We start from the raw sequence: 8,260 nt of genomic DNA, 5'->3' as shown, positions 1-8,260 counted from the left end.
ATGAAAATATATTCATCGTATTTCTACAATATCAAACCAGTGTGTCTTGTTTGCAACGAAACTGTCGCTGTTTGCGAATAGTTCAATCTGAGATGTTATTATGCATCTAAGCATGGTACTTTCAGAAGTAGATTTTCCACCCCAGACATGAGGCCGAAGTCCGACGCAGAAAGGAAGGTAGGCCTAAGGAGTGAACACCCTATGTGTTTTACAGTAGCCATTTTAATATGTACATGTTTTATTAATATTATTGATCCTTTATTTAACTCGGCAGTTCCTATTGACTTACACAAATCCAGAAGGAGTCAGTAGAAACCATATTTGTTTAAGCAAGTCAGCCATATCAGCTATGTTTTTTTAAGGCAGTAAATGAGGCTGAATAAACTTTTTCGCTGCCAGACTAAGCTCCGGTGGCTGATGTGGTAAGGATTCACTCCATGGTGTTGAAAGGAAAGCTCAAACTTTATGCTGGACTAACAATAATTATGTTACAAATGGTTTAAGCGTTCCGATATTGTCACTAATCTGGATTTACACTGTCTGCTACTTCAGGTCTAAATAGGGGTATAATCTATACCTTGTGACAATGTAGGACTACTGAAACCATTGTAAGACAGACTTTTTGTTAGCCTTTAAGGCGTCAGCATGCTTTCCAGCCGAAACAGTTTGGAAGAGTTTGTGCATATATTATGACAACTTTTTGTGAGGTTTTCGTTTTGGACTTTCGGTAAGGGTTTTTTCGGCTTTTCGGGAACACAACAGTTTTTCCTCGAGGCAAGTCGGTAGCCGAAGTCTACGCCCCTTCGTTGGTGATTGGTCAACAGTAGGGATTCTTCAATAAAGTCTTTGTTGTCATTAAACTTGAGAAGACTCGTTTTCATGCAGGTTTTTTCATTGAGAAATACTGAACCAAACATGTTAGTTAGATGTAAAATTGCACGACTAAGATTTCCTCTTCAAAAATATCAACATTATAGTTTTCTGACTATTTTGAGGAAGTGGCTATAGACCCTTTTCCAGTACATGACACACTGACGTCACAAACAGATGCGTGCGACTCTTGGAGGCAGTAGTCTAGATTTACATTTGTATTACTTCTAAACAAAATAACTTTTTTGGGGTTCTCATAGGCTTAGAATTATGTTTTGATAATTGCTTGAACAATCGCTAAAATTATATTTGGTTGTGATCTTTGCTAAATAAAAATTTTGGATGCAGCAGTTGTTAGCTACAATGCTAACGATGATTGATATAGGCTATAGCCAAAGAGCCATTTTACTGGTTGAAGTTGAAGTGTTTTTTAAGTATAATGCAGTTGATTTGTGATGACACAAACATTATATTAAGCAGGACATTCATACAAGCCTTAAAATCCAATTATAATCCAAAGTAGTGTGAAATGCACTCATAAGCAACATGTAAATAGAGGCTTTTTTTTGCTGGCGTTCTATAAGAACTCCCCCTTGTTCTGCCACCAACTCACGCCCATCCCCCTCTTGCAGCTATGTTTGTTAACACAGAAAGGGGTCTATGGCGTCTCAAAATGGACAAACCCTACTACTGCCACTTTTTTCTCGTTTTTCAAGCAAAGGTCTTTTAAGGGAGTGTGGAAGAACACTCATTCAGTTGGCCTATCCTTCTTAAGAGATGACAAAATACGTTTTCTTTTTTTTATATTTATAGCACGTGGTTAGAGCAAATCCACCTCTAAAGGAACTTTAATCAACTCTAATCAAAGGGATCAATCAAATTACAAAATGTACACATTGGTTTCCTCACCCTGTATACAATCCCCAAAAATGTGCACGTCAGCAGTGAAGTTCTAAAGATGGAGGCCTTTCAGTACAGCAGTGTTCCCCAATCCTGGTCCCAAAGGGGTGGACTTGTTTGTTTTTGCCCTAGCCCTCACATACCTTATTCCATTCAAAGGCTGGAGTTGCTTAGTTGAATCCACTGTGTGAGTGTTAGGGCAAAAACTAAAAAGCTCACCCCTTTGTTTCCCATGGATCAGGATTGGGAAACACTGTAGTACATTGCAACAAGTGTGATGATGCAAATTGTATGCAATTATAATTTTCCTCATTTGCATCATCACACTTGTTTCTCTGTACTGAAAGTGCTCTATCTTGAAAACTTGACTGCTAACATGCAACATTTTTGCCGTTGTATTAACAGTGGACCAATGAACAAAATACAACATTAACGTTTTTTTTTTTTTTTTAAACATCCCTTTCATAGCACCTACCACTCCATTAAAGGAGTAGTTCACTATTTTACAACTTGAAGTCCTATATGTAAGGTTTATATACAGGAGACGTCGGTCTGTACTCAAGATTCGAAGGTATGTACTCAGGAGATGAATCTCTGATTTTAGCAGCGCCATTTTTTATACCTTCGCGGCATAGGGGTCCTCTGTAGCTCAGCTGGTAGAGCACGGCGCTTGTAACGCCAAGGTAGTGGGTTCGATCCCCGGGACCACCCATACACAAAAAATGTATGCACGCATGACTGTAAGTCGCTTTGGATAAAAGCGTCTGCTAAATGGCATATTATTATATTATATTATTATTGCACTGTGGTTCTTCAATGTTTTCCTGCCCCTGTGGAAAAGATAAAACATTTGTGGATCTTTAGAAAATGTCTCCTGTATCTGCGTTTCCATCATGTTGCAATGATTTCTTTGCTAAATGTTTTTTTGTCAAATAAACCTAGGCCAATGGAAACCTGTCTACTGATGCCATCTCTAGATCCTGCAATGCAAACTAGGCTCCACTGTCACAATCAGGACTAGGTGACTATAGGTTTAGAATCAGTGTGGAAGGAGAGAGGCAGGCTGGGTTTGTAATCTGTCAACTCTGGATAGGATCCCAGTCCTAAATAGAAGTCTGAGATCAACTTCCTGGTCCCCTGTGAATGCCACACCCCCTCCCATTGTACCGTATGTATGAACACATTTTGAAAAATGGCTGCCTAATATGCTGTGGTCCTTACTAACACAATAGGAAAGGTTGTGGTTTATGTGGGCCATCACATGTGAGTACTCAGGTCTTTCACTCTGAGCATTCATATCAATGAAAGGTACATCACTGCCACCATCTGGTGGTTCTGTCCTGGTGAGATCACGGGGTCAAAGAAAACTTGGTATGACTGGAGTCACTCCAGGCACTCAGCCCATAAGAACCATTCATACGGTCAGATCTAATATGGAAGAACTGAATACAAAAGAGGAGGAGAGGTTGACCAGTACAAATTCATGTACAAACATTATTTTTCATTGGCAGATCAATGCAGTTTTCAAAACATATTATCAGTTTTTTGGTAAGATTTTAACTGAACAAAAATATAAACACAACATTCAACAATTTTACTGGGGTACAGTGCATATAAGGAAATCAGTCAATTGAAATACATTCATTAGGCCCTATTCTATGGATTTCACATGAATGGGCAGGGGAGCAGCCATGGGTGGGCCTGGGAAGGCATAGGCCCAACCATTTGGGAGCCAGGCCCACCCATCAGCCAATAAGAATGATTTCCCCCACTAAAGGGCTTTATTACAGATATAAATACTCCTCAGATTCATCAGCTGTCTGGGTGGCTGGTCTCAGATGATCCTGCAGGTGAAGAAGTCAGATGTGGAGGTCCTGAGCTTGCACGGTTACACGTGGTCTGCGGCTGTGAAGCCAGTTGGATGTTCTGCCAAATTCTCGGTAGAGAAATGTACATTCAATTCTCTGGCAACAGCTCTTGTGAACATTCCTGCAGTCAGCATGCCAATTGTGCACTCCCTCAAAATGTAGACATCTGTGGCATTGTGTTGTGTGACAAAACTGCACATTTCAGAGTGGCCTTCTATTGTACCCAGCACAAGGTGCATCTGTGTAATGACCATGCTGTTTAATCAGCTTCTTGATATGCCACAACTCGCAGGCGGATTGATTATCTTGGCAAAGGAGAAATGCTCACTAACAGAAATGGAAACAAATTTGTGCACCAAATTTGAGAGAAATAAGCTTTTTGTGGGTATGGAAAATATCCAGGATCTTTTATTTCAGCTCATGAAACATGGGACCAACACTTTACATGTCAAGTTTATATATTTTTTCAGTATAGTTTTAGAAGACAATTCACTAAATACGTAGTCATTTCATTTTGTCACATGTTTGGTAAACAACAGGTGTAGACTAACAGTGAAATGTTGACCAACAATGGAGAACACAATACAACAATTATAATAATAGGAAAAAGATTGTAGCACAAGGAATTAATACACGATGAGCAATGGTAGCTTGGCTATATACATGGGGTGCCAATACCTAGTCAATGATAGCTTGGCTATATATATGGGGTGCCAATACCTAGTCAATGATAGCTTGGCTATATACAGTGCAATCTGAAAGTATTCAGACCCCTTGAATTTTTCCACGTTATTACGTTACAACCATATTATAAAGTTGGTTAAATCGTTTTTTCCCCTCATCAATCTACACACAATACCCCATAATGTCAAAGCAAGAGACAGGTTTTTAGACATTTTGCCTAATTTATTAATAAAAAACTGAAATATCTAAGTATTCAGACCCTTTACTCAGTACTTTCTTGAAGCACCTTTGGCAGTGATTACAGCATCGAGTCTTCTTGGGTATGATGCTACAAGCTTGGCACACCTGTATTTGGGGAGTTTCATTCATTCTTCTCTGCAGATCCTCTCAAACTCTATCAGGTTGGATGGGGAGCGTTGCTGCACAGCTATTTTCTGGTCTCTCCGGAGATGTTCAATCGGGTTCAAGTCTGGGCTCTGGCTGAGCCAGGTGAAACTTAGCCCCAGTCTGAAGTCCTGAGCGCTCTGGAGCAGGTTTTCATCAAGGATCTCTCTGTACTTTGCTCCGTTCATTATTCCCTCGATCCTGACTAGTCTCCCAGTCCCTGCCTCTGAAAAACATCTGCACGGCATGATACTGCCACGACCATGCTTCACCGTAGGCATGGTGCCAGGTTTCCTCCAGAAGTGACGCTTGGTATTCAGGCCAAAGAGTTCAATCTTGGTAACAACAGACCAGAGAATCTTGTTTCTCATGGTCAGAGTCCTTTAGGTGCCTCTTGGCAAACTTCAAGCGGGCTGAACTCTGGAGCTCTGTCAAAGTGATCATCGGGTTCTTGGTCACCTCCCTGACCAAGGCCCATCTCCTCCGATTGCGCAGTTGGCCGGGTGGACAGCTCTAGGAAGAATCTTGGTGATTCCAAACTTCTTCCATTTAAGAATGGAGGAGGCCACGGTGTTCTTGGGGACCTTCAATGCTGCAGACATTTTTTGGTACCCTTCCCCAGATCTGTGCCTCATCACAATCCTGTCTCGGTGCTCTACGGACAATTACTTCAACCTCATGGCTTGGTTTTTGCTCTGACATGCAATGTCAACTGTGGGATGTTAAATCGACAGACAAACCACGTCCAATCAATTGAATTTATCTCAGGTGGACTCCAATCAAGTTGTAGAAACATCTCAAGGAATGTCAATGGAAACAGGATTATACATTTCGAGGTTCATAGCAAAGGGTCTGGAATACTAATGTAAATAAGGTTTTGCAAAAATGTCTAAACCTGTTTCCACTTTGTCATTATGGGGTATTGTGTGTAGATTGATGAGGGATTTTTGTTGCTTTTGTTGTTTGTAAAAAAAAAAATTCATTTTCCTCTGTAGCTCAGCTGGTAGAGCACGGCGCTTGTAACGCCAAGGTAGTGGGTTCGATCCCCGGGACCACCCATACACAAAAATGTATGCACGCATGACTGTAAGTCGCTTTGGATAAAAGCGTCTGCTAAATGGCATATTATTATTTTATTATTATTACAATAAGGCTGTAACTTTTTTTTTTTTTGAAAAAGTCAAGGGGTCTGAATACTTTCAGAATGCACTGTATAGACACTAACTATTTCACTTTAAACACTTTGTTATATTTATGCACAAGAGAATAAGAAGTTGCCCAGCACAAATTCATGTACAAACATGATTTTTCATGACATATTTGTAATTTAGCAGATGCTCTTATCCAGAGCGACTTATAGGACCAATTGGGGTTAATTGCCTTGCTCAAGGCCACAATTACAGATTTTTTGACCTAGTTGGCTCGGGATTCAAACCAGCGACCTTTCAGTTACTGGCCCAACACTCTTAACCGCTAGGCTACCTGTTAAATACATAACACAATACGTGACATAGGTAGAATACAGAACACTTGGGCGGCAGGTAGCTTAGTGGTTAAGAGCGTTGTGCCAGTAACCGAAAGGTCGCTGGTTCTAATCCCCGAGCCGACTAGGTGAAAAATCTGTCGACGTGCACTTGAGCAAGGCACTTAACCCTAATTGCTCCTGTAAGTCGCTCTGGATAAGAGCGCCTGCTAAATGACCAATTTATTTATTTATTATTTATTAAACATTACCAGACATTTTTCATGATGGAAATTGAAATATTAAAATGTTATTTAAAAAAAGCAGTGGGTAGAGTGGCGTTTCGCAGGCGGTTTGTACGGGCAGTTATACAGGACAGTTTGTGGCTGTTTCTCAGGAGCCTGGTGGTGCAGTTACCTCTTCTTGGAGGGAGCAGGTCATTCAGTGGATGGTCAAGAGTGTGCATGTCCTTCACCAGGTGCACTGCAGCCTGTTCTCGCCTGCTCTGCAGTGACGGGAGCTGTGGTTGGACTGCTCCACCTCTGGAGATGATCCTCAAGGCCCTCCTCTGCACCCTGTCTAGTTGGGCCTGCTGCTTTTTACTGCATCCAACTAACAGCACTCCACCGTATTCCAGAACAGTCAAAAAGGCGTTTCGAGGCCTTTCTCACTGGCTGCTCCACATGTCACCACTGAGGTTAGAGTCTAGATTAAAATCAAGATACTTGGTTGTTGTTACCACTGGTACTTCCTGTCTTCTAGGATTAGTGGTGCAGGTTGTGGATGGTCCTCTGACCAAGGGCTAAATGTACCAGTTGCCATCACCCTCTGCCCTCTTTCATTGATGTAGCTGTGGAGCCAGGCTAGTAACCTTGAACACAGTTCAATGTCAGACAGATGTTGCAGGAACTATGGGTGATCTACTCGATCAAAGGCTTTGGACACATCAGCAAGTAACACCCTCACCATTGTTGGGTTTATGGAGTCTGTAGCTGTCAGCCAGGAATGTGTGGCTTTCACAAGGGCGGTAGTAGTGCTGGACTTTGGGAGGTAGTCATACTGAATCGTGCACTCAGATAACACCTCCTACTGGCAGGGGACAGTTTTAACAATGTGTTTGATGACAGGGGCTAGATCTTCTGCATGCTCTTTAGTAGCCAGGCTGGAATGCCATCAGGCCCACATGCTTTACGTGCTCTGAGTCTGTTCAGAACTTGCTTTAACTGGCCAATGCTGCACAGCTCAACCTGCTTTGTAGGCATTGGCAGGGGGAAGATGGCAAGAGGTGTGGTGCTTGTCCATGCCTCAGCAAAGAAGCCATTCAAAAACAGCCACGTCATCGTCTTCAATTCCCTCGACCTGTATTCTCCCTCCTGATGTTTTCTTTGGTCCCAGTCCATTGTTAATGAAGTCCCACCATTCCTTAGGGTTTTTCTTCTTTAGGTCCTGGATTTCAGTTTTGTAGAAGATTGTCTTTGCTTCCTTGATAATCATTTGCACTGTGTTTCTGTATTTTCTCCATGTCATTGTTTCTCCCCATCTGTTGAAAATATTCTGCATTTTCCTGATGGCAGCCTTTATTCTTTCAGTCATCCAGGGCTGGTCCAGTATTGTTGTTTTCTTATTTCTTATTGACATGCATACATCAAGTGCAGTTTGAATGCAGGAGTTGAATGTCTCCACCTCATATATGGCAGACCAGTCAGTACTGGCCATACATCGTGCAAAGGTCTCCTTTCTGTTCTGAGTTACCAGATGTCCTTTTTTCCGCTGCACTTCTCTTCTCCCTCCTGATGTTGTGTTTGGAGAGAACAGCAGACATTTGTGATCACTGGATCCGAGAGGAGTAAGTACAGTGGGTTGTGTTGATCAGATCTAGGATGGAGTCCCCTCTGTGGTCTTGTCTTTGGCCACTTGTTTCATGTCTGGATGGGAGTTTGTCAGCATCTTGATGGGCAGGTGATTTACGTCTCCACACAGGATGAGACCCATTTGGGGAGAGGACATCCTGATCACATGGACAGTGATTATGAGATAATCCACAGTGTTCTGCTGCAGTGTTTTGTCATGTGCCCATGGTGGATGTTAGAGA

The sequence above is a fragment of the Coregonus clupeaformis genome, unplaced genomic scaffold, assembly GCF_020615455.1.
Source record: "Coregonus clupeaformis isolate EN_2021a unplaced genomic scaffold, ASM2061545v1 scaf0666, whole genome shotgun sequence".
Classification (NCBI taxonomy): Eukaryota; Metazoa; Chordata; class Actinopteri; order Salmoniformes; family Salmonidae; genus Coregonus; species Coregonus clupeaformis.
The sequence above is the reverse complement of the archived record's forward strand: the minus strand, read 5'-3'. Positions refer to the sequence as shown.